The sequence below is a fragment of the Grampus griseus genome, assembly GCF_964374135.1.
Source record: "Grampus griseus genome assembly, chromosome: 3".
NCBI classification, from domain to species: Eukaryota; Metazoa; Chordata; class Mammalia; order Artiodactyla; family Delphinidae; genus Grampus; species Grampus griseus.
In genome coordinates this window covers 95,047,121-95,068,109 of record NC_139019.1, presented here as the reverse complement: position 1 = coordinate 95,068,109, position 20,989 = coordinate 95,047,121, and the positions used below count along the sequence as shown (strand labels likewise).

General features: G+C 42.7%; 1 protein-coding gene across 2 annotated transcripts in view; it reads left to right on the top strand.

The window, feature by feature from the left end:
* Positions 1-20,989, top strand: part of SEMA6A (semaphorin 6A) — a 126,668-nt gene that overhangs the window by 23,037 nt on the left and 82,642 nt on the right. The gene's annotated exons all lie outside the window — the stretch shown is intronic.

The window sequence follows — 20,989 nt, the reverse complement described above, 5'->3', positions numbered from 1 at the left end:
TGATAATGTTGGATTTCTGTCCTTAAAGATGAGAATTTTAGGCATGAGGCTATTTGGGGAACTGAGTCAACCAAAGACCTACCTAACCAGAATCTCCAGGATTGAGGCCTGGGAACTAACAGGAGTCAAATGTTCCTCAGGTGATTGTGATGATCGGTCAATGTGGGGAGCCTCTGATTAGTAAACTGTTCTGAGAATAATGTTCCTCACGGTGTAAGATGATTAGAGAGTCAAACTTTTCTCCCAAGGTTCTGCTGCAGATGTCATACCTGTTGTTACCCAGGGTGGCACCAGGCGAACCTAAGGTACTATTCTTGCTGTTAGATACAGAGCCCCTGGGTGCTGTGGACGGTCCTTAGACCACAGGGCACAGAGATGTCTGCTGAGCACACTGACAGGGCCTTCGGCGGCTGGTCACTGGCAAGGATCTCTCCTTTGGCATCTCCTTTGCTTTTGCTATGATTCAGAGAAGTCCGTTAAAAGCAAGGTTTCAAGCCCACAGAACCGGACATGGGGTTCTCTGCATCGTTAGATACTGTTAACATCGGCACTTACACAGTATTATTTCACAGAGCTGGTTTCAAGTTCAAGAACTAAAAGGTAGAGTAATGGTGTCAGATAACCTTGGAGGGGATCATTCTCTTGGTAATCTCTCCTTTCTTAAAATACTCCAGACATTGCTGACAGCATGAAATTTGTGACTAACCCTCAGCAGATACGTTTATTTTGCTTTTAAAATAAAATTAAGGAGGCTTAGGAGTGGGCATGGAAGGAAATATTAGGAAATTAATGACCTGAAATAATTGAGGGATATTTATTAGAACATCTCTGTTTAAAATGCCTTCTAAAAATATAAACTCTTTAAACCATGAACCCCTTTCTATTCAAACCCTAAACAGATACAGTTCCTTATTTTCTATTTGTACAAAGTTAGGATCCATCACTGACTTAAACGTGAACATAAGATGCCCATTTAGAAGGCCCACGAACAATGGAACCAGTCACGGCCAAGTGAATTGAATGTGTGCTGTCACCAGTCCAAAAGGTAGCACTGGCCTTTGGCAGTGAGGTCTTTGTGACAGTGTCTGAATATTGGTTAAGTGTTTTGGTTATTGTTTGTATACTTTTAAATGCTCTGAAAATTGATCATTTATACACGGTATGAATGATACAGGGGAAAACTCTGGTGCATTTTGCATAGATGGTACACGCATCCCTGTTGCCAGCAGAAGAGTACTCACGTGGCACATTCTGCTAACAAGAATTGGATATTTATGCCTCATTAGAAGAGGAAAGTGTAATTTCTCACTTATTATAAATAAAATTATTTTTATGTCATGTCTCCAGTTTCCATCTGTGTTTACATTTTATTTCTCTGGTCAATGTTGGCAGAAGTGAAAAGGAAATTAACCTCTCTAACTCTCAGTCAGAGGGGGGTGCGGAATGGCTCACTAGGCGTTCCAGCTGAAGCCCCCCCCGCCCCGTGTCAGCTCCCCATCCTTTTCCTCCCCTTCTAAATGTTGCAAGGGTTTCCCGGTAGTCTAGTCTTCTCCAGGAGATAAACATAATCATCAAGATCCTTCTGCTGCTTATCTCTCTTCAGGCTCTAGCCTGAACTGTGTTCTGGTATCTGAGATCTCCACATGCTGTGGGATGGTACAAAACAGAATGTATCGCGTTGTTATGGCTAACAGACTCCAAGAGAAATTCTTATTTCTTGATTCAGTCCTCAAATGGTAGAGGCTTATGAAGTAACCTCTTAGAGGTCCTTGGCTATATCGAGGGGATGTAGCCTGTGATTTTTTTCCCCCTAATTTTCACAGACATTTAAGAGATGATTTATCAGGTCCATTTTCTTGTTTGCTTATAATGATCTTTAACTGTATTTTTAGTTGATCCATCGAGAGCCTGAAAAGTCCTTATCTGATCTTCCCATCAGCTAGTTCTGAGAAGCTTTAAATGAGTGGTTTACAATACTGTATCTACAAGATAATGCCTTAGTTATTGTACACTTCTTTCTAGAAGTAAAAACTGCCGACAGAGAATGCTAGGCCTGTCCCATTATTCCTTTAGTTTTCAAGACGGCATTCACTTAAGAACAGAGTTTTAAATGTTTTTGGAGAGTAACAAAACCCTTTTGGTTATCCATCATGGTGCACAGAATGGAACTGTGTGGAGCAGTACTGTCTTAAGGTGAACTGAAGCTGTACAGACAAAGAGAATACAGTTGCCTTTGTATATCTTCTTGTGACTTGGTATTATCTGTCAGAAAGCCTTGTTTGTTCCCTGGCCTCAGTTTTCTCATGGAAAAGGGGATTTTTGGAAACATATCTTAAAACCCTTTCTTTAGCTGAAGAAGCTATATTAATGAAAAATGTATTATTTAAGCACAACAACAGCTTCTGCATGGTATATACTATTATATTTCTAGATTAAATTGAAAAAATGTAGCACAAATGCTGGGAGGCCTGTTTTCTACTTCTTGACCAACAAAAACCCAGAGATGTATTAACAGCCCACAACAACCCTCCAGAACCCATTTTCAAAGTAGTCTGTGTCAGAATGACACGCACAGTTTCCGCCCTGCACGGCAGGAGCCTGAAACTTTTCTCTATACACCATCCTAAAGCGAGTTTTCTGCTCCAGTGTGAAAAATGTGATATTTACTGAGACACATCATGAGCCTTGAGAACCACTGCTGAGCCGACCAGGAGATGGCAGCTAAGTGGGCAGTATCAGGAGTGTGCCAGTCCTCCCTGGGAGCAAGAACTAAGGTCCATAAAGCAAATCTCAAGTACGGAAAAGAAAGAAAGAAAAGAAAGTTGTCAAGGAGGGTGAAGGCATTATAACTGGCTCTTGCTGTTCTGTAGTGCCCAGGTGTGTGGACACCCACGGAGCTTTGGAACCCATTCAAGACTGATCAACCACAAACTAAACAATTAAGTTCCAGGGCTGCCAGACATTCCTGTCTGCAGGTGTGAATGTAAGTGATAGGGTAGATGGTCTTACACAATAACCACGATAGCCATGGGGCCAGAGTCTTTCAGCACAAAAGGTATGTCCAGGAATAAGGTTCAGCACTTTTGGAGATGGCGTTAATTTGCAGTCCCTAAAAGTGCTTTCGCTCCTCCCAGGGAGAAGGTTCTGGGTATAATACACCTTAATTAATAGCATTGATCATGTTCCCTCCTTATTTGCAGAATACTTTACATTCAAGGTGTTGACTCAAGGGATCATTTGGCTTCTTTTATTAAATATCAAATGTATAGGAGTTTATATCATTGGAGTTCGTCCTCTGGTTTAGATCCAAAGACATTATTAGCCAGTCTGAATGCTGGCTTCTTAGTAATACTGTTATGAAATAAAAGCTTCTGTTATAGAGGCTTCCTTAAGAGATGAAATAAAGGCCTTTTCTTAATCAGTACATTACTTAAGAGAATACTAATCAAGGACTTCCCTGGAGGGGCAGTAGTTAAGAATCCGCCTGCCAATGCAGGGGACACTGGTTCGAGCCCTGGTCCGGGAAGATCCCACATGCTGTGAAGCAACTAAGCCCGTGCGCCACAACTACTGAGCCTGCGCTCTAGAGCCCGTGAGCCACAACAACTGAAGCCCGCACACCTAGAGCCTGTGCTCCACAACAAGAGAAGCCACAGCAATGAGAAGCAACTAGAGAAAGCCCGCATGCAGCAATGAAGACCCAACGCAGCCATAAATAAATAAATAAATAAATAAATAAATAAATAAATAAATATTTTTTAAAAAGAGAGAATACTAATCAAATAGGTTACTAATGAGAAAAAATGGTAAATGCTTTTAAAATGTCCCTTTTCACCTTAAGAATATATAAAAACCACTCATTTCTGATAACATACACCCCAGACTGGCTGGCATTTTAGGAGTTAATTTCATGTTTGAATACTGAAAAATAAACAAATACAAATATAGTGTGAATATATTTCGAGGGTTTAGCACATTGGATTCCTTGGCTGGGAACCCAATTGGGATGACATGGAAGAAAAGGATCAAAGCAAAGATCCATAGAATAGAATATGAGCTTCTTCAGCCACATCAGGGCTATATACCTCTTCAGGACACTTGGTAGACATGTCCATTTCTTCAATGCCACTAAAATCAAAGGATGGATTTTTTTTTTTTTTAAGGCTAATAGATTTTTTTCAAAATCCTTTTAATGTCTCTGTAGAGCAGGAAAAACTGATGCAAAGGCAGAGAGCAAACAGGATGACTTCATGGAAATCAGGTAACAAGCCTAAGGAAAGAAATAGGTTTGGAACCAAAAATAAATTGAACATAGGACACCTCTCCATTCTGTTCCCTTTTCTTTCTGTTTTTCATGAGAATCTATATTTATGGAAAAGTCAGTTGATAGCTTATCAGGCCAAAGCTTGTGTTTGTTCAGACTAGCTATAATGAGCAGTAAAAAGAGGTGGGAGTGGCTAACATGCGGGGACATGGAATCAGGGAAAATGGGTGGACTCAGGGTCGTTTTCGAGATCGGAGCTTTGAAAGCCCTTTAATCCCCCCTTGTGGTGTTATGTTCACTGGAAGGGGTTACGATAAGGACCTGTGTAATGGTATGGGGGCTTTCCAGGCAATCTGGACAGTCTTCTGGCTGCAAGAAAGAGCTCTCGGACATCACCTACTTCCAGCCCTAGGATCCAGTTCACAGGTGATCTATAGCCTTGCTCCTGGAAGTGTGGCCCACCAACCAGCAGCATTAGCACGAGCACCACCTGCGAGCTTATTAGAAACGCAAACGCTCAGACCTCCCCACCACTGGGAAACAAGCTTATTAGAAACGCAAACGCTCAGACCTCCCCACCTCCCCACCACCTCCCCAGACTCACTGGCGGTGAGTCTGTATTGTAACAGGGTGACTGTGGTACCCAGTAATGTTTGAGAGGCACTGGGCAAAAGGATTCATGGACATGAGATGTGAGGACACACAGAATGTGGGGTGCAAAAATGGGGTCGTCATAGAAAAAGGAGAAACAAAAAATTTTTAGCTTGCTAGCTAACTACACTGTAGGGATGTGATGATCTTTGTTGGTAGTTTATCTTTCAAGATGTAAAGCAGAATGTCTCCGGGAAGTCGTTAACTTGGACCTTGACATGCTTGTACCTGTGGAGTCATGAGGGCCCAATATTTGTCTAACAGCCCCAAGGCCACATGGGCAAACAGAACTGAGGTGAGAGCGCTGGGTGATAAGAAGAGTGACACTAATCTCAATGGCCTTTAGGATTATGGCTTTCGTCAGGTCTCAGAGCTTTGGCTCTAGGAAACAGGACTCTGCCCTTGGTTTCTAGGATGCACTTATTACTGAAATGACTTATTTTATTAAAATTTCCTGCTTCCAAAATGCTTTACAGCCCACGACAATCTTCATCATCATAACAGCTTCCCAGGATAGCTCACACTGTGTTCTCTGATTCTAAGGCAAATGAGGATTTCTGCCATCACCTCCACAATTTTGATGGACAGCAGAACTGGATGGGGCTGTGAAGATGGCGGGATAAAAAGGGCTCCTCTTCAGAGCAGACTGTCACCACATCTGAATGGCCTCTTCCTACCTCCATGGAGAGACTAGATCGACCCTTGTCTCTTACTTTCCCACTCTGGGCCACCATTTTCCGGAGCAATCAAGTGCTTAGGTAGTATGTGAATAAGCCTCTTACAGTTTCCTGTAACAGTGGAGGGTGAGGCTGCAGATAAACCCCTGCCACTTCACCTTTCATGCCAAAGTCTAAAAGCAATAAGTACCAAGCTAGAGAAATATTGACTAGGAATGGTGATATCACAGTGATTACATGCTGGCCAGTAATTTTTTGTCCTTGTAACATTTTGATGTAATCATCTCAGTCCTGTTTGGCAGGCAGAATTCATTCTGAGAATCACAGGAGACTCTCCCAAGACCTCTCCCAAGAAGTACACAAGGAAACTGCAAACTGCATCCGTGTCCCAGATTGTGCCTGACCCCAAGCTCGGGAGGGACGGTTGGGAAGGAGATTCCTCAGTGATCTCAGAAACCAACTCTCATAAGGAAGGGCCACCCCTAGTGACAGAGGTTGGAAGGAGTGCCTTCGGCAGTAATAAACCGGAAGTGTAAATATGTTGCTGGAAGAAGGACTAGAGTCTATTCCAAGCTTTTCCAGTAGACGAGTTATTTCTTGGAAATACTAGGGACCAAAGAGAATTTCTTTTTCCTATCTCTACCAAGGCACATTTAATCTGCCTGAGAAATACAGCAGAGAATACTGACTGCCATGTAATTAAAGACTGGCCAAATGTATTTTAAGAGCTGCCCAAAAGGTTAAAGAATTTAATGACAAGCAAAGGAGAAGAGACAACCTATGAAGTCTACCACAAACGTGAAAAGGGTTAGTTGGGCATGAATCTGACCACACTGGAGACTTGACCAAGAGCGTGGAGGCTTAACCGCATCATCTAACCAAATCGGTGTGCCTTATCGTATTGTCCCATTCACTTCTCTTTTTCTTCTTCCAGCACAAACTCATGTCAGTATGTGGGAGTGGTATCTCTGCTGCCTAATCTGGGTGCGACAGCCCTGCCAAGCCAGGAAACTAGTAGGATTATAAACTTTTGGAGAAGATCAAAGAGTTAGCACATGTTGGCCAGTCTTGACCACTTGGAATTAGAAAATGAAATTTTTGGTCTTATTTAAAAGGTTAACAAGTGTAGAGGTTAAGGAGAAGTATTGTTTTTAGATTAGTGGGTATTTCTATAGTATTTCTACAATAGAACCTATTAGGGTTCAAGAGTAATGAGAATTATTCTAGGAAGAAAAAAGTATTTGCAGCAGAAACTAGATCAAGAGAAAAACAAAAGATTGAGACACATCTGCAGTTGCAGAGAGGATCCCAGAAAAGGTGAGAGTGGAGGGGTTCCACGTGGGAGCGACCCTCTCCTGACCTGGATTATCTGGGCTCTCAGGCTCCACGCATGGGAGGGCGCAGGGGGAGAGGGTTTTTCTGAACCAGGGAACTTGTAAGGGCTTTCCAAAAACATTAAGTAAAATTTAGTTAGTTATGAAATAGAAAGGCAGCACCTTCTAAGGCTTAAAGGAACGCAGGCATAGGCATAACCAAAAAACCAACCATAACCCGCAGTCGTTGAAAAATGAAATTGACATCATTTTGGAAGAGAAAAGTATTTTCAGAGCTTAGGGGAGAAAAACCTTCAACTTGATGTTATGCTGCTTGGGCTCTGTGAATATTCAAATAGACTGACATCACAGAATCCCAATGTTACAAATGGAAAATGATGCTATCTCCCACAGGACAAAAAATATCAGGGAAAAGGTTCAAGTGGTGCTGAAACAGCAGCCTCTGGAATAAGGGAAGTGGTTGCCGGCCTAGAGGAGTAAAGAGATGGAGAAGTGAACCAAGCAATCCCGAACAGAAGAGGCTCTGGCACCCTCACTTCCTTGCTCCTGGGACCATTCAGCCACAGACGCTTCCTGTTTCTCCAAGCGTGACACAGGAACCAGCTTTATGCCGAGTTTAAAATGATGCTAAACCCCACAAGGTTGCCCTGATCTACTAGTATCTGCAAATGGTCAGGCTTCACCTTCAAAGAAATCCAAATTCTTTCGGCATCCAGTAGAGTGTGTTATTTGCCTTTGAAAAAAATTTTTTTTTAGTTTCTTTGATACAGTAGATGTATGGGTGGGTGTTGCTTTTAAATTCCCTGTAGTCTAAAGTAAATGAGAGGGGAGAAAACAAATGTTTCCTTAACCCTGTTAATGAAAGATAAAGAGACAGGGCCCTTAAAAAAAAAGGCTGTTAAAATCGTATCTGTGTGTGAAGAGGCTGGGGAGGCATCTCTTGGAAAGAAAGAAAACACAGTAGAGCAACCAAGATGAAAATGCTGAGTGTCCTTTAGAAGATACTTTATTTCTCAAAGAACTGTCCAGATTTCTGACTTATATAAACACCAGAATATTGGTTAGTTATGGTAGTGGCTTTGGTGCATAGTTCCTAGACCTTTACACTATTTTTGGTTAGCAAAGAACAACTAGAAAGGATATAGGAAATGATGATCTCAAACTCCCTATCCAAAGTCTTTTAAAAAATCCCACACCAATTCCTTTATCTCAAAGGAAGACGAAATATAAAGAGACTTAGTTTTTGATGGCTCTCCAGGCTACCCTCCCAGCAGCAGGGACAGAATTTTCAGAAAACATGGGGAAGAAATGCAGTGGGCAAACAGCAGTGCGTTTCCCAAGATACAACATGTGTTTCTGCACATGAGAAACTGGATAAAGTAAGCATCTTAAAAAGCTTAAAGCTTCTTCTGCCCTAGATACCCATTCAGGTGTAAGATGTTACCAAGTTCTTCTAACTATTAATTAGCATTTGAACTTACAGCGACGACAATGTGAGCTTGGTACCGACAGAATGAACTTGTGCGTGTGGCCTCGGCATAGGATCACGCAGTCATTTACCCTTTATTTAGTCACATCCGTCGAGGGTTGCTACCTTTTAAGAATATTGCTTTCAAATGTCCTGGAATACTAGTTATCATTTAAAAAATAAATAATAAGAATTTTGGTGACTCTGCCTCCCCCCCTCCCTCACACCCAATAGTCATAATAAGATTTCTGAAAACAAACACAACAGGTTTAGATCAAAGACCTGTGGTATGAATCTGGATTCTTATTTTGAGTATTTAACGTGCATTGGACACAGTGATCATCACTAATTAGCATTTCGCATAGCCAGGCCAGCAAGTGATTCAGCTGTTTTTGTGTTCACCCTCCACTGGCACCACCCGTCATCGCTGATCCACATGAATGTTATCAAGCATTTGCAGCTTGAGAAAGACATGCTCCAGATGTGACTCCTCTATTTTGCCCCAATGAGAATCAAGTGGAGCACCACAATCTCCACCGTAAACCATTTACCTTGTCATCTTCCTATTATCGTGCTTGTGAATTTTATTGTCTTGGGATGGATCGAGAGCTACATCAGTTCAGCGTTGCTAATGGAAAATGTTATTTACACAAGACTTTTTCCTGTCTGCATTCAGCCATGCAGAAATATACTGTCATCTAAAAGCCAAACGATGCTGATCTGAAGGAAAAGGTGTTGGCTGGTACTGGTGCCAGTCAAACGAGAATAAACCGCCAGGGAAGACACAAGTGAAAAACGTTAGCTTGGACCAAGTTTGCTTTTCTCGCTCTCTCACTCTTGACATTAGGTATGTAACACGTGCGTACACACAACATCGGTCTCTGAAATGTGAGGGATGCCGGATTACGAGCAAACAGGGACTCTGGGGACAAAACTCCAGTGCACCCTCGTGCCCCACCTCCTTATCTTGCCATATGGTTCTGACAGTGAGAGGTTAGAGTGACCTGTGGCAAAGATGGGGGAGTTCATTTCTGCTCCGTTTCAGGGAATAACCAGGGGCCAGCCTCTTCTAGTAGAAGTGGCTTGAAATAGAGCTATAGCTAGAAATTAAGGGATCTTTGTGAACACCTGAAGCAGGAGTTTAGCCAGAGATGGAGGGCACAGGGCAGGAAGTGGCTTCCGTGTTGCAGTTTGCGGTGATGACAGAGTCCATTTTGGCCTGCATTTACCATAGTCATTTTTCACTTACCTACTTTACAAGTGTTATTTGAACTGATGGTGAATCGAAAGAATGATAATGGATACTTTTCCCTATCAAAAAAAAATCTGTATATCTCAGTGTTACAATAACTGCATGCCCTGAGAAGAGTATTTGGATCCTGTCTCATTATCTGAAGAAAATATCAGCCTGAGCATATAAAAAAGATCCATCTTTTACCTAACCAAGAAGTTACAGTAAAAGAAAAGAAGTTTTGTAAAAAATGCAGTTTAGTACAAGAAAATGAATATGATGACATTAACTGGTAATGGAAAGAAGACTTACCAAAACAATCAACGAGATCAGAAAATTTTCAAGAACACTTACCCAACAAACTAAAAATTCACCACAGCAATATAATGTGTTCTACAGCTAATGTTAATTTAAGATACATGGGAGAGAACTGATGTGACCAATGACCTAAATAATTAAATTTTTATATAAAAATCAAGAGGTTAAGTAATTCCAGGACAGAAGTAAAATAATAACTAAAATATAAAGTATCTGGACTTCAGAGACCCGTAAATCATTTTTTTAACATCTTTATTGGAGTATAATTGCTTTACAATGGTGTGTCAGTTTCTGCTTTATAACAAAGTGAATCAGCTATACATATACATATATCCCCATATCTCTTCCCTCTTGTGTCTCCCTCCCTCCTACCCTCCCTACCCCACCCCTCTAGGTGATCACAAGGCACCGACCTGATCTCCCTGTGCTATGCGGCTGCTTCCCACTAGCTATCTATTTTACGTTTGGTAGTGTATATGTGTCCATGCCACTCTCTCACTTTGTCACAGCTTACCCTTCCCCCTCCCCATATCCTCAAGTCCATGCTCCAGTAGGTCTGCTTCTTTATTCCCGTCTTGCCCCTAAGTTCTTCATGACCACTTTCTTTTAGATTCCATATATATGTGTTAGCATACGGTATTTGTCTTTCTCTTTCTGACTTGCTTCAATCTGTATGACAGACTCTAGGTCCATCCACCTCACTACAAATAACTCAATTTCATTTCTTTTTATGGCTGAGTAATATTCCATTGTATATATGTGCCACATCTTCTTTATCCATTCATCTGTAGATGGACACTTAGGTTGCTTCCATGTCCTGGCTATTGTAAACAGAGCTGCAATGAACATTGTGGTACATGACTCTTTTTGAATTATGGTTTTCTCAGGGTATATGCCCAGTAGTGGGATTGCTGGGTCGTATGGTAGTTCTATTTTTAGCTTTTTAAGGAACCTCCATACTGTTCTCCATAGTGGCTGTATCAATTTACATTCCCACCAGCAGTGCAAGAGGGTTCCCTTTTCTCCACACCCTCTCCAGCATTTATTGTTTGTAGATTTTTTGATGATGGCCATTTTGACTAGTATGAGGTGATAGCTCATTGTAGTTTTGATTTGCATTTCTCTAATGATTAATGATGAGCATTCTTTCATGTGTTTGTTGGCAATCTGTATATCTTCTTTGGAGAAATGTCGATTTAGGTCTTCTGCTCACTTTTGGATTGGGTTGTTTGTTTTTTTGATATTGAGCTGCATAAGCTGCTTGTAAATTTTGGAGATTAATCCTTCTTCAGTTGTTTCATTTGCAAATATTTTCTCCCATTCTGAGGGTTGTCTTTTCTTCTTGATATGGTTTCCTTCGCTGTGCAAACGCTTTTAAGTGTCATGAGGTCCCATTTGTTTATTTTTGTTTTTATTTCCATTTCTCTAGGAGGTGAGTCAAAAAGAATCTTGCTGTGATTTATGTCATAGAGTGTTCTGCCTATGTTTTCCTCTAAGAGTTTTATAGTGTCTGGCCTTACTTTTAGCTCTTTAATCCATTTTGAGTTTATTTTTGTGTATGGTGTTAGGGAGTGTTCTAATTTCATTCTTTTACATGTAGCTGTCCAGTTTTCCCAGCACCACTTATTGAAGAGGCTGTCTTTTCTCCATTGTATATTCTTGCCTCCTTTATCAAAAATAAGGTGACCGTATGTGCATGGGTTTATCTCTGGGCTTTCTATCCTGTTCCATTGATCTATATTTCTGTTTTTGTGCCAGTACCATACTGTCTTGATTACTGTAGCTTTGTAGTATAGTCTGAAGTCAGGGAGCCTGATTCCTCCAGCTCCATTTTTCTTTCTCAAGATTGCTTTGCCTATTCGGAGTCTTTTGTGTTTCCATACAAATTGTGAAATTTTTTGTTCTAGTTCTGTGAAAAATGCCAGTGGTAGTTTGATAGGGATTGCATTGAATCTGTAGATTGCTTTGGGTAGTAGAGTCATTTTCACAATGCTGATTCTTCCAATCCAAGAACATGATATATCTTTCCATCTGTTTGTATCATCTTTAATTTCTTTCATCAGTGTCTTATAGTTTTCTGCATACAGAAGACCCATAAATCATTTAATCTGAACGTCTACCACTGACGGAAATGGTGTTAACAATTCTAGCAGTGAAAATCAAGTTACTGAAGGAAATCCATCAGTTTTTTTATGTTTATGTGAGATTTGAGGGGAATCAATCAGGCACAAATTAAAGAAAGGCCACACAAGTCAGCATTAGGGGAATTATGAAGATGTGTTTTAGTGAGAGGTACAAGGTTACCATATTAGAATACTGGGAGCCATTTCTTTGAAGTATAACCTAAGAGTATGGATGGCAGCTCTGTGTACCACCCAGCGCAGCTGCAGGGGCAAGACGGTTCTTACAAGCGCTAAGCGTCAATGATTTGTTTTGTTATCAGATCGCAAAACCAGGAGAATGCTTTTCATAGCATGTCAGATTATGTGCATACTCCACAGTTCACACCTCTTAAGCATCCTTAGAATTAGGAATTTGTGACATTTATTCCAGGAAGAAGACCAAAAACCAACAAGAACTACAAAAGCAACCCAGTATCACCTTCAGCTTTAGGAAGCAGACCTACCACGTAATGCTTGCCCAGATCATCACAGCTAAAACCCCATCGCAGAAAGTTGCCTAGGGCTGAGGAAAGAAATGCCATTTGTTCTAACTTCCATAAGTCGGGGTGTTGGGGTGCGGTACGTAAGGAAAAGATGTAGCCGTTTAAAACTGCACTTCATATACAATGAAGAAAAATTTGCCTGGTTGCAGAACATACAACTGAAAATGATATTTTCTTGGTGGTTATGAATGACTTCCATCAAAAAACACTACCAACTCCGAGTTAATATAAGCGCATGAAAAAGTTATTAAGTATAGTCTAACATATACACAACAGGTTAAATAAGATAACAGACAAAAGTATTACAAAACTGTTGCTGAAAGCAAAAGCACTAACTGAAATTCTATTCCTCTGAACAGAACTATCCAGAGAACTCATGTAAAATGATAGTGTTAAAAGGGCTTTGGAACACATGGAATTTGAAGGACCTGAAAGTCATGCATTATCTCAACAGCCTGGGTAGCTCCACATATGTGAGGCTGACATCTCAGGACAGTAAGTGGCATTGCATCCTGGCCATCCAAGTTCATTACTTTAGGATACCCACCCATCTTCAGGGGGAAAAAATGAAAATGCTCAGCAGTAAGTTATTTGAGGAAGGTAAAATATTTTTAAAGAATCAACGAATACCTATTACTAACATTGGGAAATAAACCCTCAAACCATTGAACCTAAGTAGATGGGTAAGAGGAATGATATATTCATGTGTGAAGACAGCAGACTGTTATTCCTACAGAGCAGCTGACCTAAGTTTTTAAGAGCAGATAAAGCAATTAAACATATTGCTTGTGTGACCTGCCTGCATTTATTCTCCATATGCTAACTCATATACTCTCTTGGGGGTTTTTTAGTATCTTTTCTGTTATTTTTTCTAAATGTGCTAAAATTCCCAAGAAGGTGAAAACATGACTACTATTAATAATAGCAACAATCAAGGATTTCCCTGGTGGCGCAGTGGTTAAGTATCCGCCTGCCAATGCAGGGGACATGGGCTCGAGCCCTGGTCTGGGAAGATCCCACATGCTGCGGAGCAACTAAACCCACGTGCCACAACTACTGAGCCTGCACTCTAGAGCCCGCGAGCCACAACTACTGAGCCTGCGTGCTGCAACTACTGAAGCGCACCTAGAGCCCGTGCTCCGCAACAAGAGAAGCCACTGCAATGAGAAGCCCGCACACCGCAACAAATAGTAGCCCCCGCTTGCCGCAACGAGAGCTCGTGCGCAGTAACGAAGATACAACGCAGCCAATAAATTAATTAATTTAAAAATAATAATAATAGCAACAATCATAGCAACCAGTATTTTTTTAGTGCATGCTATTTGTTCACTTAATCCGAACAGCAACCCTAAAGGCACCTGTTACTATGATCCCCATTTTTTAGTTAAATTAGTTGAAATTCTGAAGAGTAAAAGCATGTTTCCCTAGACCACACAACTGGAAATGAGCAGTGCTAGGCTTCCAAGCCCAGACTGGACTGATGGCAAAATCCATGATCTGGTCTCCACTGACTCCTAAACACTGTCTCACATGCAGGGCATATGAAAGCTTCCTTATGAAGTATCTCTGTGTCTTTGGGCAAGTCATTTAACTTCTCCAGAAGCCTATTCTTCTGGAAGAAGGTTTCTTCCTCTCTGCAGCCTGAGATACTGGATTAGATGATTTCTTAGCTCTAAATTCTCTGTGATTCTAGCTTCGATTACCATCCTACGTAAAGAATACCTTTATTATAAATACCTGCTATAGTCTCCTATCGATAGATCTTTGAGGGAGCGTGCGCACACACGCGCGTGTGTGTGTGTGTTTGTGTGTGTGTGTGACTATTGCCAAAAGATTTTCATCAAAACCACATGAATCAAAATGCTTACCTTCTAACTGCTGCTAGAAATGTTTCTGACTAGGTAGGTGTTCCAAACACTGGGCTGCTCTTATTATGGACTTGATTTTTAGGAACGCCTATTCTTTTTCACACATGCTAATACATTGTCTATCATGCCTCTCCTAATAGTCCATGAGTCTTGAACTTGGAGCCAGAAAAGTACTGCCTTTGTAAAGCACAAAAGAATACCAGTTGGGGTGATTTTGTGTGTGTTTTTTTGTTTCTTTTCTATCACACAAGGGCTGAATAAAAAGCTCTTGCACCATTCAGAGGCTGCTTGCATTGTGCAGCTGTTCCTTGACTGCTGAGAACATCTCGCTGCTGACAATGCAGTACCTGAAGGAAACACTGCTCAGGGAGCTCTCCAGGAGTTGCAGGACCTGGGATTTTTGCCAGTGTCCTCAGAAAGACTGGGGGCCTTTTTCTCGGTCAAACCCCGATAAGCAGTTTGCAGTTTGTTATTGGTTGTTGTCTGCCAGCCAGCGTTTGTTTCACGATATTATTGCAACCATGTCTTCCCAACATGCTGACACTTGGGGACTTTTTCTTTTCCTGTTTTGGTCCCACCTCCGTGAAATGTACAGTGAGACTTTGATTGGTCATAGTCCACACCCAGTTAGCAACGCATCACTGTGTGAACTGAGTTCCCAGGGCTCTGGCTCCCTAGGACAATGTCTCTTTCTTCACCAAGCTGATGGTAAATATCTGGTCAGCCTCATCTATTTAAAACCAGCCAAGCAGGGACTCTAGTGCCTGGGAGAGGATTCTTTTGTTTGTTTGTAAGTAAACAATGGGTCCAGCTCTTCCTAACTAAAATTAAATTCCAATCACTCGGGCTTCCCTGGTGGCGCAGTGGTTGAGAGTCCGCCTGCCGATGCAGGGGACACGGGTTCGTGCCCCAGTCCAGGAGGATCCCACATGCCGCGGAGCGGCTGGGCCCGTGAGCCATGGCCGCTGAGCCTGCGCGTCCGGAGTCTGTGCTCCGCAACGGGAGAGGCCACAGCAGTGAGAGGCCCGCGTACCGCAAAAAAAAAAATTCCAATCACTCTTAAAATAATACCAAAAAACGAATCTAATTGCAATAAGGGGATGGAGGAAGAGGAAGGCAACTTTACTGGTGCTGGCTGATGCTTCCTCACACTGCCGAAGGTGAGTTTTCTAACTGATGATTCTGGAGAACCCGTCTGTGCAGAGGAAATGACTGTGTTCCCTGTGGGTGGACAGGGCTGGGTGAACTAAAAGCCAGATGGACTTTATTTGAAATCAATCTTTATTTGAAATCATTTCCTTTTGGGTATATAGGATTGAGTTATTTAGTACTGGCATTTAACTTTTTAATAGTTGTTTTATAATGCCTCAAAACTTAAGGGCCATGCAAAATGACTACCACATCTTCTTGCTTTAGAATGATACAGAAATCCCTGCTGTCAACAGTCTCAGTATAGGAAAATCTGGATTGGAGAAAAATCGAGGGAGTGGGTGTAACCTGTTTTACAAAATCGTTCACAGGAGGAGTCTTAAGCAGAAACTCTGCTCCTACAGTTATAACATGACTTGTTTAAAAGCTCTACATTTGTTGAAAGGTGCTGCATGTTTCCAACTTCTCCCTCAGCTCAGCATCAGCCCCGCTTTTCAGGGTGTGTGGGCCCCCCTGGACCGTGCAGGACGCCAGTGTGGATGGGAATGCTTTATGACTCCAGCTGAGCCCCAGCTGATGGGCTGCTCTCATCATCTCCCTCAGGCTGTCGGCAGCCTTTAATCCTGCAGTTTACATTCCCATCTAACATTAGAAACATCATCAACCCAATTACCTGTGTTTCTGATTGGATACAAAGTCAGAATAACTGTGATATTACCTGGGTCACAGTTTCATCGTGTTCAAAATCCAAGATCACGTGCCTATCACAAGATTCCCGCTGCTCACTCACAGCAGCCCCCTTATGCCACAAGATTTTGCTCATCGCTGCGATTTCTATTTGTCTCCACCCAAATCCTTCCTGTACTCTCCCTCTCGCCGTCGCAAAGCCAACTTTGCATTTGTGCAGACTTGCAGTTCTGCATCCCACTTGCTACCCAGCTTCCCTGTTGCCCAGCCAGGTCAATGACCTTCTTGCTTGGTCTAACTTTAGCCTCCCAGGGCAGAGGCTGCCCTCCTCCCTTCCTTCAGGGCACCCTAGTCCCTGCTCTCGACACAATGTCTGTGCTTCTCTTTAGACTCTCGTCTCCTTATAGCAGCACGTGTATGTGTATGATGCTGAGTGCTTTTCCCCTCCCGGCTGAGGGGCCTGATTTACGTATAGGTAAAGATGAGTACAGAATTTCAAACGCTAGAAAGCTGAAAATGTGAACTTCGTCAGCTGCTCTTTATTGAGTTATATCTTTGGTGAGGCTTCTGTAACCTTCTAGAAAGGTCCTCTGTTGTAAAAGTAGAAAGTCTTCATTTGTTCATTCAGTCATTCAGTAACTATGTTCCCAGTGCGGGCTCAGCACTGGGTGTCTAGTGGTGAATAAACAGGACATGATCCAAGGATTCATGAGCTCAAAGTCTAGTGGCCACAAAAGATAACCCGACCAGTGAGCAAGTGAGTACACTGCCCACGACAGCCTGTGGTCAGCAGCGCGAAGAGAAAGAACGGGGTTGCATGAAAAACAGCGCTGTGGGGCTTCCCTGGTGGCGCAGTGGTTGAGAGTCCGCCTGCCGATGCAGGGGACACGGGTTCGTGCCCCGGTCCGGGAAGATCCCACATGCCGCAGAGCGGCTGGGCCCGTGAGCCATGGCCGCTGAGCCTGCACGTCCGGAGCCTGTGCTCCGCAACGGGAGAGGTCACAGCAGTGAGAGGCCCGCGTACCACAAAACAACAACAAACAGCGCTGTGATGGGGGGGGGGGGGTGTCGGGAACCCACACAGATGGTTTGGGCACGAAAGGTCTCAGAGGAGGTAGTATTGGAACTAAGGGCTGGAAGTGGAGGAGGGGCCAGCCAGGGAGGCCAGGGGGAAGAGCTCTCCAGGTCGAGGGAACCATGAGTGAAAACAGCTCCAGGCAAGACAGAGCTCTAGAACATTGGAGGGCCCGGGCGCTGGCTGGCTGGAATGTGGGGACGGGCTCTCAGGAGCTGAGTGTGCAGGGCCGTGGGTTCAGGAAGTCTGTATTTTGTTCCAAGTGCGGTGGAAGCAGTGAAGCAGGTTGAGACCCGCCTCATGCTCCATACACAGTCAGCAGAACAGAGGTGGCAGCAGATGTGGAAAGAAGGGAAGGAATTCTAGCTGTATTTAGGAAGAATCAACAAGGCTTGGGAGATAGAGCCACTGGATTCCGGAGCTAGTCCCTGACGGCCTTTGCGAGAGCAGCTCCGGCGGAGTTACAGGCAAGGGGAAACAGATCACTGGGGAGCGGATGGAGGTCGGGAGGTAAATGCTGGTTGGAGCTGTACCAACCCGGGTGAGGCATCTGGCAAGGAAGGTTAAGGCCTTCAAGGGGAGGACAGATGGAGAGAAAGGTCTGTTTGGAGTAGGGAGACAGGCGTGTTAATGGCTGTGTCAGTGGGTTGGGAGAGAGTGAAACTTCCAGAGAAAGGGCCAAAGAGATGCGCAGCCTCCTTGGGGAGGGTGGAAAGAATGAATGTGGAACGAGGTGAAGGAGGGGTGAGTCTTGAAGGCAAGTGGAAACCCGAGGGAGGGAAGCCTGGAGGTGTGTGAGCACGGGAAAGAAACAGCCGATGGCCACCTGGCCTTGGTTTTACGCCCCCGGTTGGAAGTGGGACCTCCACCTAGACAGGGAAAGAGGTTTTGAAGAGGGTAGTAAGGGTCTGCCATCTGAACTGCCTCGTCAATCCAGAGAGGGGCTGCTTTCGAGTAAGAGAAAGGACTGGAGAGCAGTTAGCAGCGTTGCTAAATTTGTTTGCAGCCCTTCCAAACAGCTATGTACAATTTTTCTCCAGCCGTGCTGCCTCACTCCAGAGAAAAGTGTGCTGATGTATTTTGGAAAGATTTTCAATAACAAGAGCTTTCTAAATAACTTTCAGTTTAACCAGGAAATCATTCAGCCAGAACCCCCCTCCCCCAAGTATTCCAGTTAGTCAAAGTTTTACTGAGACATGTCAGCACTGAAAAATGCAGAAGGCGGCTCAGGAGGACCAACTAAAAAGGCGTCAGAAATCCCACATCCGTGCACAGAGCAACAAACGGCCGGTCTCTTTAAAAGCTAGTCATTTACCAACCTGCCATCTCCAATGCACAAGAGCACCACAGGTTCAAAAACGGAAAAAGAAAAGAAGGAAATCCACAGCACAGAGTTGAAGGACAGTCCATTCCGAGGATTCCAAGGCACACGCGTTTTACTTAGTTGACAGGACGTTTTGAAATCTTAACTTCAGAATGAACCAATAGCTTTGCATAGTTTTCCCGAACAGTCAAAGGGATTCAAATGGCCAAAAGGTTACTAAATAGGTACGACATGGGATTTATTTTAAAACAGTCCTGTAAAAATGTGTACAGTGCATACACAGGGCCAAGCTAAGGAGTGCTTGTGAGCTGTTGGCAGAGGGCGTGGAGAAACCTGATCCTGCGCTTTGTAAATTATAAACTGTTTACACCTGTCATCTCTCTGGGTCTCTGCTAATGACACTTTAACAATTGGGTTATGTGTGACAGGGTGCTAAGAGCCAGTGGTTTCAAAGCAACCGCATCCAAAGGCATCGTGACTGATGTCCACTGGAGTTTGAGGGAAAATAACAAGGCACCGTGATGTGACGCAGGTGAGGACTTTTACCACCAGGTTGTGGATGCCTTTAGGAGGGTAACCCTGTAAATGTCTCCAGTGGCAAAGGAGGGCCTTTACACAGGTCGACTGGGCCGGGCAGGACCCAAGAGACCCAAGTGCCTCTGACACTAGCCTCTGGGTCCCACCGTTCCCCAGATGGAAAGGCCAACTGGGAAAGGCAGGATTTATAACATCAAATCAAAGTCATGGAGTTGTGTCCATCTGACCGGATTGTAGGAAGAATGTTTCTTTAAAATTTTGTCCCCCCTTTTCTCCACTCTAGACCCTCCCATTTCTAACCCCCAACCTCCAGTACGATGCCCTGCACTTAGAATAACAGGCACTTATTAAATGTTTAGTGAATTTAAGATTTAGGAAATGACTATGATTAGAGGACAGTATGCACAGTAGTTAAGAATAGGCGTTTGAGTTGGCTTGCCCAGGGTTCAAATCCATGCTCCCCCACTTAACTATTGTGTGACCTTAGGAAGTCTCCTGACCTGTAAAATGGGGACAATAATAGCATCTGTCTGGAGATGTTGTGAGGATTAAATGAGTCATAACACATAAAGAGTGCTGAGCCTGACTCATGGTAAACACAATAAAACGTTATTATTTTGCAAAAATAAATTCCTCTTGGGCAGAGGGAACCCTTCTGAAAATATACCACCTACAATAAAGGTAAACAGGTATTTCTGGTCACTGATTAAGAAAGATTCTATGACTTCTGCATTTTCAGTATCCTGTTCTCAAAAGTAAAATTCTTAGATTAATATGGGTTTTTTACTCTTCAGAAGTCCAAAGGGTTTAAATAAAATTATATACAATTTTATCTTTTTTAAAAAATCAGTATGAGTCTTTTTTAAAATAAGTTAAGCTTCTAAAATATTCTTTCCTCTAAAAGACAAAAACTTACCAGATTCTGTTTCTTTTTGGAAATAAATTCACATCTAGATTGCCAAATTTCACTCTTAATACGGTACGGAACAGATGAGTTACAGTTTTTTAATCTCCCAGAACACAGACTTGTGATGGGGACATGGGAAAGGACATTTATCTTTTCAGCTGCACGAAAATGAAACCCATAATATTTTAGTGAACTAAACGAAAAATACATATTAAAAATTAAGACCATGTGTAACAGGGAGTGTCTGTATAGCTACAACACTGGAATCTGTACAATTACCCTATTGGACAGACTATAATGTCCTTTACCAATTACTGGAAGCAATAGTGCCTTTTACATTAGAATGAAAGCAATGAAAACAGTGATTATTTTCAGTCTAAGATATTCAGGATTTACATTTAGCTCAAATAGATGTGCAGCCATATTGAATTACAGCTACCTTGTGAGGAGGAAAACAAAAGCACTCAAAGAAAAGGGGGAAATGCTGATTAAAACCGGTCACTTAATCCCTAGTTTTAGGCCCTACAACAGCTCTCTTGTAGATGTGTCTCGGACACCAAAATAACGGGTTGAAATATAAAGTATTTCGTTAATCACTATTCACACTAAATAGCTTCTTTACATTCACACTCGCCAGATTTTTTTGGTTTTATTGCCGTTTTGTTCTAATGCCTGAAGTTAATAACCCTTAGAGACTGTCTACATGTCCACCCAGCAAAGCAGAGCCTTGGTTTGTTATGATGATGCCCGTTTCACAATCAGAATCCATTAGTTAATTTAACATAGTCAGAGAAAAACTCATTTGTCTCCTTCAGCGTCTTTCACAGTCAGAGT